Genomic DNA, 25,087 nt, shown 5'->3' with positions numbered 1-25,087 from the left:
AATTTCCAAAATGGGGTCACTTGTGGGGGGTTTCCACTGTTTAGGTACATCAGGGGCTCTCCAAATGCGACATGGCATCCGATCTCAATTCCAGCCAATTCTGCATTGAAAAAGTCAAACGGCACTCCTTCCGTTCTGAGCTCTGCCATGTGCTCAAACAGTGGTTTAGCCCCACATACGGGGTATTGGCGTATTCGGGAGAAATTGCACAAAAAATTTAGTGTTTCATTTTCTCTTTTTACACTTGTGAAAATAAAAAAAAATGGTTTTGAAGTAAAATGTTTGTGAAAAAAAGTTAAATGTTTATTTTTTCCTTCCATATTCCATTCATTCATGTGAAGCACCTGAAGGGTTAATAAACTTCTTGAATGTGGTTTTGAGTACATTGAGAGGTGCAGTTTTTAGAATGGTGTCAATTTTGGGTATTTTCTGTCATATTGACCCCCCAAACTCACGTCAAATGTGAGGTGGTCCCTAAAAAAAATGGTGTTGCAAATTTTGTTGTAAAAATGAGAAATTGCTGGTCAACTTTTAACCCTTATAACTTCCTAAAATAAAAAAAATTATGTTTCCAAAATTGTGCAGATGTAAAGTAGACATGTGGGAAATGTTATTTATTAACTATTTTGTGCGATATCACTCTCTGATTTAAGGGCATAAAAATTAAAAGTTTGAAAATTGCAAAATTTTCTAAATTTTTGCCAAATTTTGATTTTTTTAACAAATAAGTGCAGATCATATCTAAAAATTTTTACCACCATCATGAAGTACAATATGTCATGAGAAAACAATGTCAGAATCAGTAGGATCCGTTGAAGCGTTCTAGAGTTATGACCTCATAAAGTGACACTGGTCAGAATTGAAAAAATTGGCCCGGTCACGAAGGCAAAAACAGGCTCGGGTGCGAAGGGGTTAAAATACAATGGTCCAAGCAGTTCAAAACAGCAATAACGCAGGAAAGTAGTGCAGATAGGACTACGCGTTTCAGCAGTAAAACCCGCCTTCTTCACGGTCCAGAATCTAATCTGCTTTCCAAACATGGAACTTTATATACATCCCACTCCCATTAGGGTAATTAGATACATATGTGAGAGACTAAAAAACATGTGTTATAAAAGCAGATCAAACATATAAACTATCCACATATTGATCAGTATACAACATGCATAAAAATTATAAAGAAAGGATTCAGCATATTGGAGAAAAATACATTAGGAGTGTCCCATAACCTGACCATAAGATTTAAGTGGTACAAAAACATATAACAATAGTACTAACCAGTGTTGTATAGTACAAATATATCAATAGTGCATAATGATATCCAGGCGGTTATTAAAGCCCTGTGGCATACGTGTCCCCAACTCAAATATCCACCTACTTTCTCTTGCAAGCACTTTTTTGTGAAAATCTCCACCCCTCAATGGTTTTTTTACATGCTCAATGCCCATGAAGGAGAAACCACGTAAATCCCCATTATGTTTTTTTGAAAAATGTCGGGATACTACTGATGCACCAACCATAGGCAGATTACTAGCGTCTGATAGGTGTTTGCGGATTCTAGTTTTAAGGGGGTTCATCGTGCAACCTACATATTGCATACGGCATATATTGCAATTAATTAGATACACTACATTCTCCGTATTACAGTTTATAAAAGAACAAACATTAAACTGTTTTTTATTGGAGATAGATGTAAATGTTTTAGATTTATTAGCAAAACCGCAGCACTTACAGATACTGGCACCGCATTTAAAAAATCCTGTTGTTTTTAACCAATTGCTAGGGGAAATTTTATCCGGATCTTTAAACATGCTGGGTGATAATAGTGTAGCTAAAGTCGGGGCTCTTCTTGCTACAAAGGCAATATCATTATTTTCCACTATATTTTTCAAAACATCGTTCTGAGACAACAAAGGTTCCATGTTTGGAAAGCAGATTAGATTCTGGACCGTGAAGAAGGCGGGTTTTACCGCTGAAACGCGTAGTCCTATCTGCACTACTTTCCTGCGTTATTGCTGTTTTGAACTGCTTGGACCATTGTATTTTAATGGATTTATGAATAAAAAGAAAGACAAAAATTTTTTTAACAGCATCCTGGATTGCTCACGTTATTGCTGGACTTTGCTTTGTCGTTGTTCACATTTGTATGGATGGACTCCTACATCCAGAGCTGAGGTCCCAGGTGGTTCACAGGAGTGAGCTGGTCTACATTGTTGGGGATATATATATATATATATATATATATATATATATATATTATATTGTGTCTCAATGACACGTGTGTATGTATGTGTGTGTGTGTGTGTATATATATATATATATATATATATATATATATATATATATAAAATATATATGTATGTGTGTGTATATATCCTTTCGTTTGTGTTATAAAACCTGTCAGTGTGATTTTACTGTATCGCGCACTGAATTTTTCTAAAGGACACTGGGTGCGTATTTCTCGCAAGTCACACATCTGGTCCGTGTGTAATGCGTATTTTTAGCGCACCCATAGACTTGCATTGGCGTACTACGGGCGTAGTACGCTGACAATCGCAGTATGCTGCAATTGGCACGGACCGTAGAATACAGACGAGAAATATACGGCTGTTGGGAGCAAACCCATAGAGAATAATTTGTCCGTGTGTAATGCGTGCTTTTAACGCCTCTCAGTCGTCCGTATTCCTCTCTAGTGTGACCCCGGCCTAACCCATATTTCTGTGTGATACATCTGAGTCTGGTTGCACGACTGATCTCAAGTGCTTTAATGTTTCAGTGAAAATTGGCTTTAAAAATTCAGCCAGATACAAGACAGCACTGCCCCCGGCCATCCTCTCCCAGATCTGCTTCATGTGATTGACAGGTCTCTCCCATAGCAATAGCATTTACATTGCATGATTCTTAGGAACTAGTCTCTCTAAATATCATGCAGTGTAAACAGGCTGCCAGTCACCCTACAAGCAGCATATGCTCATTCGGCTGGTGAACTGATCTTTTGGCTTGGTTAAACCTTCATTGTAATCAGACCTTGTGCTTCCGAGAGCAATGGCAGCCTATGCTTAAAGGGCGATCTGTTACTGATCTTTCTGTGCACATCTGAAGTGTTGTCTGCCTATGTAAACTGGCTATTAAAGCGAACCTGTCAGCAGGATTTTGCTAAGTAAACTGCAAACACCGTCAGGTTGGTGCTGTTATAATGATTAAAATGATACCCACGATACAGTAGGTAAATATATATATTTAGTGATCTGGGGGCATATAAGAGACGTTGTCCTGTAGAGGACAACCACTTTATGGGCAGCTTTGCACATTATGATTATATTTGGGTCTAATGCACATATGAGATAAGTGTTATATTCATTTCACAAGCAAGGATCCACTTGTCATATGTACATGAGGTCCAAATATCTGTTCACACTACCTGAGGTGTGCTTCAAGAACACAATGAATCTCATTCTGATCTGAAGAAGCATTAAATCCATAGCTCTGTCCTCTTCACATTGAACATATTCGGAAATGGTAAAATTACTTATAACTGGGACAGAGCTGACACTTCAAACTCCTTTGGATGTAGGCCTCACATTGAACATTTGGGGAAGAGAAAGAGAAACTTTGAAGCAGAGACCTCTTTCCTTTGACAGATGATTAAAACAGGATATCCGCTGGGGAAAAGACAGCATGGACATCTGTTTCACAGGGGAAAAGTGCAGAGGTCGCCTTTTTACCAGGAAGAAGCATCCTGGGTTCAAAGGATATTTATGAGCGTGTTCCAGGCTTTGTGTTTCCACTATCCAGATATGAATATTGGAGTTTTGTATAGATCTGATATTTGTGATATATATTTTTGGTGTCGTAGTAAAGGGACAAACTTGATGCATTCAATCACACCGCCATGGAGCCACTATAATCCCTCTAATTTAATAATGGTTTGATAGATTATGCGAACCAGGCCATGTTTTCGCTCTATGTACCAAATGATAGGAAATATGACGTCAATATCTACCAGCTGGAACCTTGAGATTCAAAGACAACATACTCAACACATCCAACATAAACCCATCATGGGGAGTTGTGTGGGTGTAACTTTGAGCTAACAAAAAGCACTATTTGGCTTTGGGTCCTTGGTCATTCTGGGAAGACATAGTTTGCTGTGTGACTTGTCCATTATCCTAATCGGAGTGCTTCCTTCTGCTAAGCTCTTAGTTTCGTTTCCACTTTGTATCATCTTGGTATATTTTTTTTTTAGAAACACTGCCTACTTTTCCAGATAAAATATATAAAATGTAATAGCTATGCTCTTCTTGCTCTGTAAACTGCACCCCTGAAGCTATATGCTACCTGTAACAGGTGTCTAATCAGCCTATATAAAAGCTTGGTGGCAGCTAGTAGTTCCCTTTTGTTATTGCGGAGCTGACAGTGACCGTAAGCGGAGTATATACAGTGAGAAAAATGAGTATTTGCTACATTGACGATTTTGCAAGTTTTCCCGCCTAGAAAAAAAAGGAGAGGTCTGTAATTTTTATTACAGAATCTTGAAAAAAAAATCCAGAAAATCACATTGTGCTCTACTCATTACTTGTATTAAATGCGCCTGTTTGAACTCGTTACTTGTATAAAAGACACCTGTCCACACAATCACACTCCAAACTCTTCACCATGGCCAAGGCCAAAGAGCTGCCTAAAGACACCAGGAGCAAAATTGTAGACTTGCACAAGGCTGGGATGGGCTACAGGACAAAGGGCAAGCAGCTTGGTGAAAAGGCAACCACTGTTTGCACAATTGTTAGAAAATGGAAAAAACACAAGATAACTCAATTTTCTTCGGTCTGGGGCTCCATGCAAGTTCTCACCTCGTGGGGTAAGTATCATTCTGAGAGAGGTCAGGAATCTGCACTGAACTAGACGGGAGGAACTGGTCAATGACCTGAAGAGATCTGCGACTGAAGTCTCAAACATTACCGTTAGTATACACACTACTAGGTCATGGATTAAAATCCTGCAAAGCCCACAAGGTCCCCCTGATCACACCAGCACATGTCCAGGCCCATTTGAAGTTTGCCAGTGACCATCTGGATGATCCAGAGGAAGCATGGAAGAAGATCACGTGGTCAGATGAGACCAAAATATAACTTTTTGGTATCAACTCCACTCATCGTGTTTGGAGGAAGAAGGAGAATGAGTAAAACCCCAAAAATACTGTACCAACCATGAGCGTGGTGGGGAAAACATACTTTGGGGGTGCTATTCTGCAAAGGGGGCAGGACGACTGCACTGTATTGAAGGAAGGATGGATGTGGTCATGTATTGCAAGATTTTGGACAACAACCTCCTTCCCTCAGTAAGAGCATTGAAGATGGCTAGTGGGTCTTCCAGCATGACAATGACCTGAAACACACAGCCAGGGTAACTAAAGAGAGGCTCCGCAAGAAGCGTTTCAAGGTCCTGGAATGGCCTAGCCAGTCTCCAGACTTGAACCCAATAGAAAATCTTTGGAGCGAGCTGAAACTCAAAGTTGCCCAGTGACAGCCCCAAAACCTGAAAGATCTGGAGAAGATATGTATGGAGGAGTGTGCCAAAATCTCTGCTGCAGTGTGTGCAAAGTTGGTCAAGAACTACTGGAAACGTCTGACCTTTGTAATTGCAAACAAAGATCTGCACAAAATATTAAGTTCTGTCTTTCTGTTGTATCAAATACTTATTTCATGCAATAAAATGCAAGTTAATTATATAAAAAAATACAAAGTGATATTCTGTGGGGTTTTAGATTCTGTCTCTCACAGTTGAAGTGTACCTATGATAAAAATTAGACCTTTTCATTTTTTGTATGTGGCAACATTTGCAAAATTGGCAGTGTATAAAATACTTATTTTCCCCACCGTACTTATTTTCCCCACCGTACTTATATGCGTTGGAATCGGAGGTGTATATACCATATGCTCACTGTCAGAACCTCAATAACCTGCTGAGTAGTGGAAGCAGCCACAACTTCGTTCATAACTTATCAGCCATTTTTGTAACTGTTCTGACGACTGGAGGCAGCGGAGTTGCGTTCCCTTGACAACTGGTGGCAGGTGGAATCTGTGTGATCTCTACGGTATCATTCTGTGACAATTTGTTGGCAGTGGTGGGATCTGCGTGACCCCCCCCCCCGGGTAAGTATACATGACAGTCAAGATATATAATTATACAATAATGTTAAAGCAAAATAAATGGTCAAAACAGTATTTTTTTTGTTAATTTTTGTTAATTACTCTAATTTATTGAGACTAATGACTTCTGGGTTTTCAATGGCTGTAAGCCATAATCATCAACATTAAAGGGAACCTGTCACCAGTTTTGTGATATAGCAGCTAAAAATATCACCTTATTCAGCGTCTGCGCTGCATTCCCTAAATCCTTATATAACCCCCTGACTCCCCTTGTGTATTCCCGAAAAACCTTTTTTAATATCTCCAGCGCTGTATGGTAATCTTCTAAGTCTGGTCCAATGGGTGTGGTTTGGGGCCTCTACATCACTCCCATCATTTGTGTCCAATGAGGGTGGTCCGTCTTACAGTCCGAATTCAGCTTACCAGGGAAGGGCTAGGCACAGGTGGAGCAATGATCACGGGTCATTCGGTGGTCCAGACAGATGCGTTGGCCTCTGGGAAATCCCATCCCAGGCTGGTGCAGTGGCGGTGCACTGTGTGGCGGTGCACTGTGTAGCGGTGGGGCGGCTGGGCTTTGTGCTGGGGTGGTAGCGCTCTGTCCTGGGACGGCAGCGGCTCTTTGTGCTGTGTGGGGGGACTGCCGGCATTTCGTAAAAGCCCAGAAGCCCCCGCAGCTCCGTTGCTACGACATGACATGGAGGCCTCCAGAAAGATGGCCACCAAGAGCCTCGAGAAAGATGGCTGCCGGGTGCGACGCATGCTCAGATTCAGATCTCAGGATGAGATCTCATTGCCAAGATCTGAATCTGAGCATGCGCCGCCTCCGGCGGCCATCTTAACGGAGGCCACTGCGTCGCAGCAACATAGCTGCGGGGGCTTCCGGACTTTGATGAAATGCCGGCGGAGCCCCCCACACAGCACAGAGCCCAGACACCACTGCATGACAGAGCACAGCCACCGCCGCACCACAGCCGGACCAGCCTCGGAAGAGAGGCTGCATCGGGGCCGCCGCCGCAACAGGATTTGTAAGTATATTGTGACCATAAGACACCCCCCCCGTCTGATGGTCCGAAAAATACTGTATCTTTTACTCGCCCCCCCCCCCAGGTCCAGCATTGTTTCTCCACCCCTGCTTCATTGATTGTGCACAAGCTGCAGCAATGTTGACAGTGCTGTAGCCAATCGCTGTACTCAGCAGCTTAGCCGATGTAGACAAGATAGTGCAAGTCACCTGTACACAATCACAGAGCTGCAGCAGAGATGCAGTGCTGGACCTTGGGAGGGTAAGTAAAGCAATACTTTTCTGCGTTCATTTTTTGCGTTTCTGAGCCTTTGGACCAAAACTTTTGAAAGGGGTCAACCAGTTTAACCTTAAAAGCCTTCCATGTATTTTTGTCAGTGACAAGTAAATCAATGCTGTGGTTCAGACAGTCAGTTGGGATGTTTAGTATCAACCAGTATTTCAATTAAAGCAATGTGAGATTTTTCTCAAGCAAATGCTAAATGTCACATGCGCTTCAAAAGGGAAGTAATAATTTGACTGAGGGGATACGTAGGTGTTATTAGAAAATGTACAAACGGTTTCGTAATTTTCCTTGTTAGTGGTGAACGAGGGAACACTGTTGTGCGGCAGACTCCCAAGGTATTACTGTGTTATATCTGTTACTGGGGTGCAGTGCTGACATAAAACCCTTGTACGTCTCCTGCTACTCTGTTGTGACGCAAGTAGTATATATGTCTTCAGATTCATATAGTTTGCTTCTAGTATAATTACATTTCTGCTACTGTACAACTGATTACGGTACTTTGTTAGGATGCAGAGGTTTTATCCACCATGACTACTGTGATTATCTGCTTATTCTCAGCACATGTTTGTCAGGAGGCAGGATGTGTTGTATTTTACATATTACATGTTAATAGGTGCACTTACTTTGCTCCTAGGAGAGAAAGACAGCTAGACAGCTGTTTCCATTGCAGAGAGCAGCAGAACTGCCCTGTATACAGTGGGTACAGAAAGTATTCAGACCCCTTAAAATTTTTCACTGTTTCATTGCAGCCATTTGGTAAATTCAAAAAAGTTCATTTTTTTCTCATTGGTGTACACTCTGCACCCCATCTTGAGTATAAAAAAAAAAAAACAAATGTAGAAATTTTTGCAAATCTATTAAAAAAGAAAAAGTGAAATATCACATGGTCTTAAGTATTCAGACCCTTTGCTCAGACACTCATACTTAAGTCACATGCTGTCCATTTCCTTGTGATCCTCCTTGAGATGGTTCTCTCCTTCATTGGAGTCCAGCTGTGTTTAATTAAACTGATAGGACTTGATTTGTAAAGGTACACACCTGTCTATATAAGACCTCACAGCTCACAGTGCATGTCAGACCAAATGAGAATCATGAGGTCAAAGGAACTGGCCAAGGATACAAAAAAATTTCTGCAGTACTCAAGGTACCTAAGAGCACAATGGCCTCTATAATCCTTTAATGGAAGAAGTTTGGGACCACCAGAAGTCTTCCTAGACCTGGCTGTCGAGCCAAACTGAGCAATCGTGGGAAAAGAGCCTTGGTGAGAGATCAAGATCACTGTGGCTGAGCTTCACAGATGCAATAGGGAGAGGGGAGAAAGTTCCTTAACTATCACTGCAGCCCTCCACCAGTCAGGCCTTTATGGCAGAGTGGCCCTATGGAAGCCTCTCCAGACATATGAAAGCCCGCATAGAGTTTTTTGAAAAAATCACATGAAGGACTCCCAGATTATGAGAAATAAGATTCTCTGGTCTGATGAGACAAAGACCTTTTTGTTGATAATTCTAAGCGGTATGTGTAGAGAAAACCAAGGCACAGTTGCAATTGAAGGAAACATGAATGCGGCCAAATACAGAGATATACTGGATGAAAACCTCTTCCAGAGTTCTCTGGTCCTCAGACTTGGCCAAAGGTTCACCTTCCAACAAGACAGTGACCCTAAGCACACAGCTAAATTAATAAAGGAGTGGCTTCAGAACAACTCTGTGACCATTCTTGACTGGCCCAGCCAGAGCCCTGACCTACACCCAGTTGAGCATCTGTGGAGAGACCTGAAAATGGCTGTCCACAAACGTTCAACATCCGACCTGGAGAGAATCTGCAAGGAAGAATGGCAGAGGATCCCCAAATCCAGGTGTGAAAACTTGTTGCATCATTCCCAAGAAGACTCATGGCTGGACTAGCTCAAAAGGTGCTTCTACTCCATACTGAGCAAAGGGTCTGAATAGTTATGACCATGTGATATATCCGTTTTTCTTTTTTAATAAATGTGCAAAAATTTCTACATTTCTGGTCTCTCAGTCAAGATGGAGTGCAGAGTGTACATTAATGAGAAAAAATGAACTTTTTTGAATTTACCAAATGGCTGCAGTGAAAGTGAAAAATTTAAAGGGATCTGAATACTTTCTGTACCCACTGTATGTTTAAGGGTAGCTATTACTTTACAGGACATGTAGCAGAATGACTATCCCCAATGGTGAAACTTACCAGATCATTTTATTCTATGACCAAAGATCTGATTAGCAGGTACCTGAGGCTGATTTAGTTTGGTTCAAATAACCATATGAAAAGAGAAGCCAGTAATGGATGTGACTGGCTCTGTGTGCAGCCGCATGTGCGTGTGTGTTTAGCGGACTGGGACAGAAACAGCCTACATTTACATGCTCTAGTCTGGTCCATAAAGAAAGAACAGCCATGTATATGCTGTCTTTTGATCTTTTCACATGGATCGTTGGGCCATGTAAAAACTGACTGGTGTACACAGGCACATAGGTTATTATTGGATCTGTGTGTTCTCTGATGAGCAGACAGACAGCACAGTGACCTGTGTGAAAAGATGCCAACTGTCATCAACAAGACATTGACAGTGACACCTGTTGAGAAGTCGGAACTACTCGTGACATCACAAGAAGCAGGAGAATCGCTGGCAGAAGCGATCCGTGACTGCTCTGAGCCAGGAGAGATCGTCGCAGGGCAGAATTCGTTTAACTGCATAGAGGGAAAAGCAACTGCTGAATTACCCCTTTAATCATTTTTTAATGACTTTTAAATCAAACAGTCACATCGCTTTCAAAATGTTGGAAAAATTGCTCATATATTTTTCCATTCGTAAAATGGAGTACATTTTCAGCTTTTGAAATATTGCAAATGATGAATCGGGAAAACATCTTGAAACCCTTTAAAGCACACCTACAGTGGCAAGCAAAAATCAGGCGAACACATTTAAAATAAGCTTAAAAAAAACAAAAGATGTATTTGGTGCTAACAAAAAAAAGGTGCAGAACATCAAAAACGCGACAAAAACAAATAAAAATACTTGTATCTCTAGTCCAAATACCAGTCTAGCCCCAATCTACAAACAGCAGTGATCTGCACCTTTTATATATTTCTGGCACTTTTTATGGATATAAAAGATTGCAAAGTAATGAATATGTATTGCTTAAAGAAGACAGCTTGGTTTATGAGCGTTTATTATAAGGCTCTGTCAACTTTCCATTGGGAAATTCAGCTTGGGCTAAACAGCAGGCACTTCTGATAACATGGCAGTCTGAAGGACGTGTTTGGATAAATGGATAGCTGTTCTTATATGTGTGTTTATGATGAGCTTGGGAACGCCATGCTTCTGCACAAAAATGTGCTGTGAAATATTCTGTTCTGATACTTGCACTCTTTGTCCACACTGCTTCATAAAAAAAAAAACTGCCAGGTAGAATCCCTATATGTAGGCCACCACCAAATCTCAGAAAAAGCAGTGTATCTGTCATGATCCAGGACGGGGTTTTGTCTTTTGCCCCTCCTGGTTAGACAGGGGTTAATTGTTTCTCTCTCTCTCTCTCTCTCTCTCTCTCTCTCTCTCTCTCTGGCAGAGGGCGGCTATTTAGTGGCCTCTCGACCTAGGTCCAGTGTCAGTTATACTCCTGCTCTCGGCTGAGTTAGTTGACCTCTTGCGTACGTGTGCCTTGTGCCTGATAACTTGTTTGGTTTTGATCCGGTTCCGTCCCTGTTACGAGTTCTCCCTGTCCCTCTTGTACTGCGCTACCCTCTCTGTGTATGACTCTGTGCCTGTGACTTGACTATTCTCTGCTCGTCCCTCCGGTACCGCACCGCCCTCTCTGTGTATGACCTCTGCTTGTCTGACCTGCGTTTCCCTCTCCTCTACTACAGTATCTCTGCAGCAAGTATATTACATTTGCAGCAGTAGGACGCTAAGCCCCGCCCCCTGCAGTCACATGATCGTAGGTCCTTGTACTCCTTACTACTTTCAGTGTCGCAGGTCCTGTCTGCTTGAACTTTCACTGTAGTATCGGACCCCGGGCCCACCCGTAGTGTGGGTAAGTCACACCAGCCTGGTAGTTTGAGGGTTCTGCGCAGGATCTTGGTTGTTCCCAGCAATGTGCTTTTCTGGACAGAGTTCACATGTTGCTCCTGGGATCTGTTGTAGCCATTTTTCCAACCTAGGGGTCACTGCTCCAAGTGCTCCTATCACCACTAGAATCACTGTTGCCTTCACCTACCACAACTTCTCCAGTTCTCCTTTGAGGCCCTGGTATTTCTACACTTCTCATGATCCTTCTTTCTGATGTTGCTGTCACTTTGCACTGCAACATCTATCTAGTTAGTCCAGGCTGTGCTGAGATTGGTCTCTCTGAATCTTGAGTCTTGAGCGACTGCTCTATATACTAGGAGCTGGTGCTTAGAGCCTCTGGTGTTAGTCTCAATGCCTTTCTTAGCTAGATTCCTTTACTGGTTCATGTGGTTCTGTAGCTTGGTGGCTATGATGCCTGACAGGAGTTTCCATGTTGTAAGGCAGGTAATTGGGCAGTACTTGGATGAAACTGTTCCTTTATGAGGATCGTTCATGATCACCACTGTTCTTCCTTGTGTTAGCGAAGCTGGGTGGTGGCCGCCTTCTAGCAGTTGGTTCATCTGCTTTGCCATGTGTTCATGTACCGTTGTTAATTTCTTTAGCCAGTAGGTGTGGATCTTGTCTGGGCCAGGTGCTGTGCAGCTCTTCATGTTCTTGACCCGCTGTTGGATTTCTGCTACTATAATGGTGACTGGTTCTTGCTCAAGGTGGTTTCTGTGTTTCAGTCTCAGATCTTGTACCCACATTGCACTGGTGTTGTGCGCTTTTTCCTTCTCCCATATGTTCCTCTAGTATTGTTCAGTCTCTGCTATTGGTTGAGTTGCCGCCTTTGTGCTGTTGTTCTGTAGTTGGGAGTACACTTTGGATGGTTCTTTTGAGAACAGGGCATTTATCTAGTCTTGCAACGAGTGCTGTGAGCCTCTGTTTAGCAGTCTCTAGGGCCTCTGTTGGGGTCAGGCCTTTGTACTTGTCCAGCTTGGTCTTATTCTTGATCTTTACACCCTTCTGTATTTTAGTTGGCTGACTTCCCTTTGTGTCACCTTGATCTTTGTCTCCAGCCTTCTTTTCCAAGGGGGCACTTAATTCTGTTCTTGCTGGTCATATAGCCTATTGCTTAGGCAGTAGCATAAATCAGTTTTAGTTTGAGTTATGGTGGTGGTAGGTATTGATGCACGTGCCCTATTGGCATCTTCTAGCATACTGTCTGGTGGTGTTTCTTTGCTGGGCCTTGGCAGTTGATCTCTGGTATTGATGGTATTTAGTTTATCTAAGATCTTCTGTTTCACATCAGCTGCAGTGCTCTCTAGTTGCAGGATTGGATCAGGATTTTCAGGGGGTTGCACATGTGATTCTTCCAGGTCTCCATGTACTGTAGGGTGGATTTGCAGTGCAGTTGATTCATCTCAAGTTGTGATAATAGCTTTCTCTTTATGACATTGAAACGGGTGACTAGTTGTTTTTCAGTCAGTGGACATGCATGTCTTGTATCCATCCATAGTTCCTCCCAGAAGTGGCACATCATATTTTGGTGCTTTGACTTGGCCCTTCCCGATTCCCCTGGTGTTTTGGCAGTTGGGGTAATGGTAGTTGGGGTTGATGTGTCAGCTGTGATTTATCAAAAATCAAATCTGGCATCAAGGTCTGGTGTTAGTAATGGAGGTGTCTATCAGACATCCCTATTACTAACCCTTAATAAATAAAAAAAAATACTTCACTTCCCCACGCGTTCCCTGGTTCATCAATTTGTTAAAAAAAAACCCGGTCTGACGTAGTCCACAAATAGCTGAAAAGAGAAACACAAACAAGATACTGTTCCTCGTTAACCCATTTATTAGAAAATGAGGGTCCTACAGAGGTCTGACATAGTCCACGCTTCCCTCGATAGTCCCCGATTCTGTATTTAAAAACCTATGAAAACTCTGGAAACTCGTTCTCAGTGTCCATAGGCTTTTAGCAGGAGCTACTCTCAGCACACACTGCACTCTGCGAGACCCGACAGCTCTGAACAGCGTTGACTACCGTAACTATACTACTCATCAGAGTTGCCAAGTTTCAGAGGGTATCGTGACTCTGCGACTCTGAGCGGTATTGCTACTGACATCAGCCATTATTCGGAGTCGTCGCTTCTCGTGGTGCGCAGCGTGGGCCGAGTGTGGCTGCTGCTAAGTTTCTATAGGCTTTTAACTACGGAATTTGGGAATGTTGAGAGAGGCGCAGGACTGCGTGGGACCCTTATTTTCTAACAAATTGAATGAGGGACAATGTTTTATTTCTGTTTTTTTTCAAGTATCCCATTTGTTGATTACTTCAGACTTGCGTGTTTTTTAAATAAATTGATGAACCAGGGGAAGTGTCGGGGAGTGTTTATTTTAATAAAAAATTTTTTTTGTGGGGGTGATTTTTTAATTTATTACTTGATTAGTAAGGGGGGTGTCTGATAGATACATCTCCATTACCAACACCAAGGCTTGATGCCAGCTGTGATTTTTTACAAATCACAGCTGACATCAACCCCAAGTCCCATTACCCCACTTGCCACAGCACTAAACAATCAGGAAGAGCCATGGAAAAATGCCAGAATTTACGCATTTAATGTGATGCGCCACTTTTTGAGGTGGATGAGGATTGGTATTTCTAGGCTGGGAAGGGACCAGAAGCCATGGAGCTTCCCAGCTTGATAATATCAACTTTGCTGGTTTCATACAATAGGGGGACCCTACATAATTTTTTTTCATTTATTTATTACGTTAAACCAAACTAAACACATTTAGTGCCACATGAAGGGCACTAAAGGCTGCAAGTTTATAATCTATCTAGATTCTATTTATCCTATCCATATACATTTGAAACCAAAAGTTTACAAACAGTATATAAAAAGACACATGCATGAAATCAGAATAAACCTTTTTAGGTCAATTGGGATTACCATAATTATTAATATTTGCCAAATGCCGGAATAATGAGAGAGAATGTTTCAAGGCATTTTTATTATTTTGAAAAATAGGAGGACAGTGGAGCATGTAAAATAGCAAGAAGTTTATTCACATCATATTAATAGCATCATGTCAAAAAGTAGTACAAAATAGGTACAAAAAATTACATAGTAATAGATACACAAAAGGAAAAAAAATGAGGAACAATGGGGGTAGGCGTCACAAGGCACAGTGTCAGTATGAAAAATGTAAATTAATAGACATGAGGCAAGGGGATGAGAAAGTCGTCGGACGCTGGGCGAAACGCGCGTCGGGCGTCCTTTACCGATCCTCTCTGGTGCCCCATACCTGGTCCTCACTGGTAAGCGCAGTCCTACACTACCACCACTTTATTATGGGTCACTTTTGATGCTTATATGGAGCTTGAGCCCCCTTTTTCCAGTCTTCTGTGTGCCACTTGGCACGGTTGGCCTCTGTACATATCATGCTACCTGGTTTTGTTCTCATTTTTATTATTTACTGCAAAGTCAAAAGTTTACATACACTAAGATTACTATGCCTTTAAACAATTCTGGACTGCCCATATGATGATGTCGTGTTTGGAAGCTTCTGATATACCCGTGGACGTATTTTAATGCACGCTTGAAACACACTGCTTCTTTGTGTAGCATCATGAGAAAGTCTCAAGAAATCAGCCAAGATATCAGGGAGAGAATTGTGGACTTGCACAAGTCTGGCTTATCCTTGGATACAATTTCAAGATACCTGAAGGTGCCTGGTTCAGCTGTACAAACACAATACGCAAGTACAAACAATTATGCGCAAGTACAAACAAGATGGGAATGTCCAGCCTTCATACCACTCAGGAAGCAAACTGGTTATATGTCCCAGAGATGAGCGTGCTTTGGTCCGACATGTGCATATGAACCCAAGGACAAAAGCAAAACACCTTGTGAGGATAATGGCGGAAGCTGGTAAGGTTGTGTCAATATCCGCAGTGAAACGAATGATGTCAACATGAGCTGAAAGACCAATCTTACTGGAAGGAGCCATTACTGCAAAAAAAAACATAAAAAGGCCAGATTAATGTTTTCAAATGCACACAAGAACAGAGACCTTAATTTTTGGAGACATGTCCTGTGGTCTGATGAATCATAATTGACATTATGTCCAAATAGTTCAATTTGTTACGTTTGTAGGAAAAAGAGAGAAGCTTTGAAGCTTAAAGGGAATCTGTCACCCCTTTTTTGAGATATCATATAATGATATCATTCAATTGTATGTCACATAAGGATTTTCTTAGTACTTTTGCTTCCCCCTGACCCCGCACCTTTCATGCATAAATACCTTTTTTATATTGGTTCAGATGTATGTAAACTGCTGCTGTCCGGTCCGCTGGGCGGGGCTTATTCAACTACCCCCCCCCCCTGTCTTGCTCTATGCTTTTCTTCTTGTGTAGAGCAAGATAGGGAGGGGGGGAGCAGGTGATTAAGCCCCGCCCAGCGGATTGGACCGCGGCAGTTTACATACATCTGAACCGATATAAAAAAGGTATTTATGCATGAAAGGTGCGGGGTTAGGGGGAAGCAAAAGTTCTAAGAGAATCCTTATGTGACACACAATTGAATGATATCATTATATGATATCTCAAAAAAGGGGTGACAGATTCCCTTTAAGATCACCATCCCAACTGTGAAACACGGGGGTGACAGCATCATGTTGTGGGGTTGTTTTGCTGCAGGAGAGACTGGTGCACCTAACAAATTACAGTCATGGCCAAAAGTTTTGAGAATGACACAAATATTAATTTTTACAAAGACTACTGCTTCATTTTTTCTAATGGCAATTTGCATATACTCCAGAATGTTATAAAGAGTGATCAGCTTAACAGCAATTAATTGCAAAGTCAATATTTGCCTAGAAAATTAACTTTATCCCCCAAAGCACATTTCAACATCATTGCAGCCCTGCCTTAAAAGGACCAGCTAACATCATTTCAGTGATTGCTCCATTAACACAGGTGTGGGTGTTGATGAGGACAGGGCTGGAGATCAATCTGTCATGATTAAGTAAGAATGACACCACTGGACACTTTAAAAGGAGGCTGGTGCTTGGCATCATTGTTTCTCTTCTGTTAACCATGGTTATCTCTAAAGAAACACGTGCAGTCATCATTGCACTGCACAAAAATAGCCTAACAGGGAAGAGTATCGCAGCTAGAAAGATTGCACCTCAGTCAACAAGCTATCGCATCATCAAGAACTTCAAGGAGAGAGGTTCCCTTGTTGGCAAAAAGGCTCCAGGGCGCCCAAGAAAGACCAGCAAGCGCCAGGACCGTCTCTTAAAAGTGTTTCAGCTGCGGGATCGGGCTACCAGCAGTGCAGAGCTTGCTCAGGAATGGCAGCAGGCAGGTGTGTGTGCATCTGCACGCACTGTGAGGCGGAGACTCTTGGAGCAAGGCCTGGTCTCAAGGAGGGCAGCAAAGAAGCCACTTCTCTCCAGAAAAAACATCATGGACAGACTGATATTCTGCAAGAGGTACAGGGAGTGGACTGCTGAGGACTGGGGTAAAGTCATTTTCTCTGATGAATCCCCTTTTCGATTGTTTGGGACATCTGGAAAACGGCTTATTCGGAGAAGACGAGGTGAGCGCTACCACCAGTCTTGTATCATGCCAACTGTCAAGCATCCTGAAACCATTCATGTGTGGGGTTGCTTCGCAGCCAAGGGAATGGGCTCTCTCTCAGTCTTGCCTAAAAACACAGCCATGAATAAAGAATGGTACCAGAATGTCCTCCGAGAGCAACTTCTCCCAACCGTCCAAGAGCAGTTTGGCGATCAACAATGCCTTTTTCAACATGATGGAGCACCTTGCCATAAAGCAAAGGTGATAACTAAATGGCTCAGGGAACAAAACATAGAGATTTTGGAACCATGGCCTGGAAACTCCCCAGATCTTAATCCCATTGAGAACTTGTAGTCAATCATCAAGAGATGGGTGGACAAACAAAAACCTTCAAATTCAGACAAAATAAAAGCATTGATTTTGCAAGAATGGACTGCTATCAGTCAGGATTTGATCCAGAAGTTGATTGGGAGCATGCCAGGGAGAATTGCTGAGGTCCTGAAGAAGAAGGGTCAACACTGCAAATATTGACTTGCTGCATTAACTCATTCTAATTGTCAATATAACCTTTTGTTACTCATAATATGATTGCAATTATATTTCTGTATGTGATAAAAACATCTGACAAACACATAAAAACCAGAGGGCAGCAGATCATGTGAAAATATAATATTTGTGTCATTCTCAAAACTTTTGGCCATGACTGTAGATGGCATCATGAGAAAAGATTATGTGGCAGTATTGAAGCAACATCTCAAGACATCATCTAGGATGTTAAAGCTGGGGCGGAAATGGGTCTTCCAAATGGACAATCACCTGAAGCATACTGCCAAAATGGTAACAAAGCGGCTTAAGGATAACAAAGTCAATGTTTTGGAGCGGCCATCACAAAGCCCTGATCTCAATCTTATTGAAAAGGCAGGTGCGAGCAAGGCGACCTACAAACCTGGATCAGTTACAACAGTTTTGTCAGGAGGAATGGGCCCAGATTCCGGTCAACTGTTGTGAGAAGCTTGTGGAAGGATATACCAAATGTTCGACCCAAGTCATTCAGTTTAACTCTTTAACGTCCAATGAAGGACACAGTCCGTCATTAGACGCCTCCCCCTCTTTGGTGCGGGCTTCGGCTTTAAGCCCGCACCTTTTCCTGGACATGACAGCTGATCTGATCAGCTGACGTGTTCCCCTAACAGCTGCGGGTGAAATGGCGAATTACCCGCGGCTGTTAACATGTTAAGTGCCGCTGTGAAACTGACAGCGACTTTTAACATGGATTCCTGCGCGTCTTTTTCTGCTCCCATCGGTGCCCGTGTCACATGACCGCGGGTCGCTGACAGGTTTGCATGACAACCTGGGGTCAGGAGAAGAACCTGTGGTTGTCATTGCTGTATAGCTATGATCGCCACCTAGTGGTTGGTGCTCATAGCAAGTGAGCATTTCTGATACATAGAGCAGGGCTGCAGCCCTGCTCTATGTATCAGAGGCAATCAGACCAGTTCAGCTTCAAGTCTCCTATGGAAACTATTGAAGCAAGGAAAAAGTAAAAAAAAAAAAAAAGTTAAAAAAATATAAGTTCAAATCACCCCATTCAAAATAAAACAATAAAAAAATCAAATATACACATTTGTTATCGCCACGTTCAGAATCGCCTGATCTATCAATATAAAAAAATTGAATCGGTAAACGGCGTAGCGAGAAAAAAAAATCTAAACGCCAGAATTACGTTTTTTGGTCGCTGCAACATTGCAATAAAATGCAATAACGGGCAATCAAAAGAATGTATCTGCACCACAATAGTATCAATAAAAATGTCAGATCGGCACTCAAAAAATAAGCCCTCACCCGGTCCCAGATGCCGAAACATGGAGATGCTACGGGTCTCAGAAAATGGCAACTTTTTTAACAAATTTTGGGATTTTTTTTTTCTCACCCCTTACATAAAAAAGAACCTAGACATGTTTGGTGTCTATGAACTCGTAGTGACCTGGAGAATCATAATGGCAGGTCAGTTTTAGCATTCAGTGAACCTAGCAAAAAAGCCAAACAAAAAACAAGTGTGGGATTGCATTTTTTTCTGTAATTTCACCGCACTTGGAATTTTTTTCCCGGTTTTTTTTACATGTCATGGTAAAACCAATGGTGTGGTTGAAAAGTACAACTTGTCCCGCAAAAAACAAGCCATCACATGGCCATTTTGACCAAAAAATAAAAAAGTTATAGGTCTGGGAAGAAGGGGAGCAAAAAATGAAAATGCAAAACCAAAAATACCCCTGGTCGTAAAGGGCAATGGTACCAAATACTAATGAAATGTATGGAAACTTTTGATTACAGCTGAGGAATAAGGCCGGGGTCACACTAACCGACGCAAAATACGGTCAGTATTTTACATGCGTAATACGGATGACAGACCCCTAAACAGTGCTCCGTATGTCATCCGTAATCAAGGTGTGGTCGCGTATTTTGCGCATGTCAGCATCCGTATGTAATCTGTATGGCATCCGTATGGCAAGATTTTCTCGCAGGCTTGCAAAATGGACATATAATGGAGCCCTATGACAGTTTTAATAAAGAAATGAAAGAATAGATATAGACACATAGAATGCATATATATATATATATATGTATGTATTCTATGTGTCTATATCTATTCTTTGGTTTCTTTATTAAACCTGTCAGTGTGAGTTTACTGTATAGCGCACTGAATTGCCGGCTTTGCTAAAAGACACCGGGTGCGTATTTCTCGCAAGTCACATGTGTGGCCGTGTGTAATCCGTATTTTTTGCGCACCCATAGACTTGCATTGGCGTATTACGGGCGTAGTACGCTGACAATCGCAGCATGCTGCGAGTGGCACGGACCGTAGAATACGGATGAGAAATATACGCCTGGTGCGAGGGACCCCATAGAGAATCATTGGTCCGTGTCTAATGCGTGCTTTTTGCACCTCTCACTCGGCCGTATTCCTCGCCAGTGTGACCCCGGCCATACTCCCCGATCTGTGCTCCCTCACTGAATAACATTGGTCAGAGTGCAGTACAATTTTTGCTCTCGTCTGACTTGTACACTAATGTAATGTGTTCCCTCTGCTGTCTGTCAGTGGTAGAATATTGTAAGTGAAGATGGCTTTAAGGTGCAATGATACACTGCGCTGCTGTAGGTATAATTCAAGGAAATTTATTGGTGCCTATGCGTTTCCTGAGCTGTCCCAGCTCACTTCATCAGGGTAGAATATTTTCATTTTTTCTGTTCTCCATACTTTTACATGTTACACATAGAAAGCAAGAATAGAATTTCACATTGAATGCAATCTATATTTTTACGTCGGTGTAGTGGATTTACGCTTTATTGGAGAAACCTCTTTCAGATTGACAGCAGTCATGCGGGACATTCCCCCGTCCTCCATTAATTTCCTGTGTTGCAGTGCCTGTACCCTGTTGATACTTACAGTGACCAGTGAGTGGCAGTCTCCGTTGGCAGCGAGTGAGTTAAGGGGATGTTGACAGATGAGAGAGGGACTGTTTTAAATCCCAATGGTGGCTCCCACAGGAAATTAACTCTCCATCCTGCTGTTAAATCTGACCCTTTGGCTTTGATTCAAGTAGTTAGCCATGTGAACACCACAGAGCGTCTGTTTTTAGCAGGGCAAACTTACAGCCCAAGTAGAATGTGCTTCTAGGAATGAGCTAGGACCACAGGCTACACCCTCTGAGCAAGTAGTGCTGTCAGAGGCACAGAGAGGGCCAGGATACTCGGACGCTGAGGACAACGACAAGCCAAAATCACAGCTACACCCCAGCAGATTCTTTCTGGGACTTTTTGGCATGGACCGTGATCACTGTTCACCCTGAACACTTGTAAATCCACCTCACTGAAGGGAGAATGCAGTCATATTCGCGGCCCTAGAAATGCCTGGAATGGATCTGACCCTGAAACTTTACTGCTGATCTTTTTAAATTTTTCCAAACACTGCCTACCTGGACCGAAAATCAATGGCCTCTGGCTTGCTGTCCTAGCAATCAGTCCTAATGTGTAGCACTGCAGTTCTGTCATGGATGTGTTCACAGCTCACAGTCCTCACACGGCTCGGCCAGTTTTCAGCATGCCTTTTTTAATGACTTTTTTTTAACCATGCTATATATTTTCATATCAATCCAGGTTTATGCTGTTGAACTGTAATCCTTCGCAAGAAAACCTGTAAACTTCGTGGGATTTGCTTAATTTCAGGTCTCTTCTCCCTAATGCATCGGCCATTGGTTGTTTACATCTGCAGCTCCTTTACATGATGTCATGTCTTTAAAAAAAAAAAAAAAAATACTTTTTTCTGGCCTCAGAAGAAAAATGTGTTCTTTATGTCAGTTGGTGTTTTTAGAAGAAAGTAGCAATGCTGAAGTCATTGCCAATACATGTGTGTGCCCGGAGGAGCAGAGCTAGTGTCTGTACCGGCGCCCAGCCGTCCTGAGATGGTTTATCTGGTGGGACCAGCCTCTGTGTGCGACAAGCAGCTCCGGAGGGGATAGTGGAGTGTCCGCACACAGACACATCTGGGTTTGCATCTGCTCTACTGCGAGGACCTGGAGTCTTTAGATTTTGATGCTAACCTTTCATATTTTCCTTTCCTTGTCCGTTTTTGGATTATGAATTTTGTAAATATGAAGCGATTTCAAGCATGGAGGAACGCCCTACCTTTTATGTCTTATTTTAATATTTATACAGTAAGTACTATATTTGGTTCTTGTCACGTTAGTTTCATATATATTACCTTAGATTTATGATTAAAATTGTGTTTTGATAAAATTTTAGACATACTATTTTTATCAGCAAAATTCTAAAAATAATCCTAGTTGTATTTCTGTATAGCTATGCCAAGTATGCATTCTTAAATCTGTTGTCTGTAATTACTACAAGTGCCTATTGTGCAATTACTATTCCTTACCAAACATACTGAACACTATTCATTTATTTTACTCACTTAAATAGCGCCATTAATTCCACAGCACTTTACAGACATTACTGGCACTTTGTCCTATTTGTGCTCACAATCTAGATTCCCTATCAGTATGTTTTTGTAGTGTGAGAGGAAACCGGAGGAAACCCACGCAAACACAGGGAGAACAATACAAACTCCTTGCAGATGTTGTCCTTGCTGGGATTTGAACTCAGGACCCTAACACTGCAAGGCTACAGTGCTAACCACTGAGCCACCGTGCTGCCAGTAAATCTGTTTGAAGCTTATTCGACATGATCTTAGAAAGGTTGTGAAAGGAGATATTATTGATGACATATCAATATTAGGATAGGTGATCAGTATTAGATTGTCTGTGGTCTGCCCTCTGATCAGCTGTTTGCTCCAGTGGTGGCTGGATGTAAATATTCAGTGGAACTAAACAGCGCCGCTCTGTTTTAATGTGTGTTTACTACTCTGCTACCGCTATCTCTTAATTTACAATTGAGTCTGATCTGGTAGGAGGACACTAACTACTCTGATGTCTCCCATACACTGCAAGCACAGCAGGATTTCTGCTCTTCATTCTTTGTGAGCGCCCAAAGAAAAGCGTCAGCATGGAGAAAATTATACAGCATTCCTTTGCTGTGTGGATGTAATTCCAGCTCTGGGTTGAGGTAAAAGACTTGTTACTAAGCTCGGCACAACCTGTCATTGGCTCTGATTGTGTTCTCACCCTGTTCCTCAATTCTCCTGATACCCTTCCCTCTCCATAAAGTATAATATGAGGTGTAAGGTGGCAGTCAGTATTGTTTTGACCAAGACATAGTTGAGATGTTTATTTTTCAGAGTGGATCAAGATGCAGCAAGGAGGAGAAGTGGCTATTAAGTGGAGCATGAAGCAGATTTCTTTGATAATATATCACAAAGTTTCTTATTTTACTGTACTATTGATTTATTCCAGGTTTGTTGAAAGCACAGTTTCCATTTATAATTTAAAATAGTTAAAGGGAACCTGTCAGCTGTTTTGGCTACTATACGATGCGGCCACTGCCTTCAGGGCTTATCTACAGCAACCTATAATGCTGTAGCTAAGCACCCGGTCCGACCTGAAAGAGATAAGAAAGATAAGTTTTATTATACTCACCTGGGGGGCGGTCTGATGGGTGTCGCAGGTCTGGGTCCAGCGCCTCCTGTCTTTTTGCGATGCCGCCCTCCTTCTTCCTTCCTCGCTCCCAGCATCCCGCTTCTGCGCAGGTGTACTTCTCTGCCCTGTTGAGGGCAGAGTAAAGTACTGCAGTGTGCAGGCATCAGGAAAGGTCAGAGAGGTCCGGCGCCTGCACACTGCAGTACTCTGGTCTGCCCTCAACCGGGCAGAGAAGTACACCTGCGCAGAAGTGCGATGCCGGGAGTGATGAAGCAAGCAGGAGGACGGCGTCGCAATAAGTTGGGAGGACCCAGACCTGCGACACCCGTCGGACCAGAATCTGTTTTCACCACAGGTGAGGATGCTACCTTTAGTAGCCATTCAAACCCATTTGTGTCAACTTCTGTGCATGCTATCAGGCCAAAATCACCAGGGTATGTAAATTTTTGATCAGGGTCATTTGGATGCTTTGGGTTGTCATTATGATTTAAAAAGAGAAAACACAGAAGTTTGACAATAAATGGCTTCACCCAACCACTAACCATGAGTGGAGAAAGTTTTAGTGTTATCATTCAAATTTTCTGAAAAAAGGCCAAGAAAGCAAAAATTCTGCCGGGGTCTGTAAACTTTGAGTACAACTGTATCTTAAGCAGTCCATAGAGAAAAAATGGAGAAGGATAGGTGATTTTATAAATATTTACAAAGCCTAGATCACCCATTAGTAGACACATTTCTAATTATGTGGGGAACATACAGAAGTTATACAGCAGTCAATAGTATGTGCTGCATTTTGAAAAATATGAAATATGTGTAAAATTATGGCCGACAGCTGCAATTTAAAGGGGCCATAGTGTAGGCACTAATGAAGATGGAGTGCACGCAGTTGGCACTGTTTAGTGGTGGCACTTTTCATTTAGCAAGTTTGATTGTGCTGTTATTGGGCACAGCTCAGTTATTATAAAAGAATCATGCTGTGTTTATCGCATAATGTAATGATTTACGTGTACAATATGGCCAAGTGTTAAAAAAAAGTCTTATGCTACACTTTCGTTTACTGGAGAAGTACGCGCTTTATTTTAGCATTTCACTCTGACATTGCTATGGGTATTGGTTAATGTTGCAATTCGTGTAGATTTAGGTGTCTTCATTTATGGTTGGTAAGGGTTCTAATATTATAGGCGTAAGATGGATATCTAGAAACAACCACAAGGTATGCCAGAATATTTCTGTCCAACTGGAAGTTTGCCAGTTCTAGCTACCTCTGGGAGCCGGCATAATGCAGCATCTGATTGAACATGGACAATTATTTCTTTCTGAAGCGGACAGCAAAAACCTCTGTATACCTGGAATTTCAAAACTGAATAGATATTTCTGTAAACACACTTGTGTTTGGCTCAAACTGCGTAAGTGAACCGAGCCTATTACGATCAGGTTCAGGTCTAGTTCACATGGTGCAGTTTGGTAAAGTGCTTTTATTACGTGTTTTAATTTATACCAGGAATGAATTGTAATGCTTCCCTGACCTTGCATTTTTCCCTTTTTATGCTTATGTCCCCCCCCCTTCTTCCATTAGCGATACCTTTTTTTACTTTTCCGTCAATATGGCTGTTCAGGGCTTGTTCATTGCGGGACGAGTTGTACTTTTGAATGACTCTATAGATTTTACCATATACTGTACTGGAAAACGGGAAAAAAATTCCAAGTGTAGTGAAATTGCAAAAGATGTGCAATTTCCCAATTGTCTTTTGGGTTGTTTATTTACCATGTTCACTATACGGTAAAACTCACCTGGCTACCGTATATAATGCTGTGGGTCAGTAAAGAGTACGCAGGTACTAAACATGTATAGGTTATTATTTTTTTTTTTAAGTAATGAAAACAAATTCTAAAACGTTT

General features: G+C 42.0%; 1 protein-coding gene across 8 annotated transcripts in view; it reads left to right on the top strand.

Annotated features, from left to right (window-relative positions):
* Positions 1 to 25,087, top strand: part of TNK2 (tyrosine kinase non receptor 2) — a 331,563-nt gene that overhangs the window by 210,765 nt on the left and 95,711 nt on the right. The window contains exon 1 of one of the 8 annotated variants that reach the window (XM_073589360.1): positions 21,797 to 21,814. The exons of the other annotated variants lie outside the window; for them this stretch is intronic. The gene's annotated coding sequence lies outside the window, so the exon portion shown is untranslated. Of the gene's footprint in view, positions 1 to 21,796; positions 21,815 to 25,087 lie in introns of those variants that run through there. 8 annotated transcript variants of the gene reach the window in all.

This window comes from Dendrobates tinctorius, unplaced genomic scaffold (genome assembly GCF_039654945.1).
Source record: "Dendrobates tinctorius isolate UK_male_01 unplaced genomic scaffold, ASM3965494v1 ptg000107l, whole genome shotgun sequence".
In the NCBI taxonomy this organism is placed as follows: domain Eukaryota; kingdom Metazoa; phylum Chordata; class Amphibia; order Anura; family Dendrobatidae; genus Dendrobates; species Dendrobates tinctorius.
Note: the sequence above shows the minus strand (reverse complement) of the source record. Positions and strands in the feature narration are given on the sequence as shown.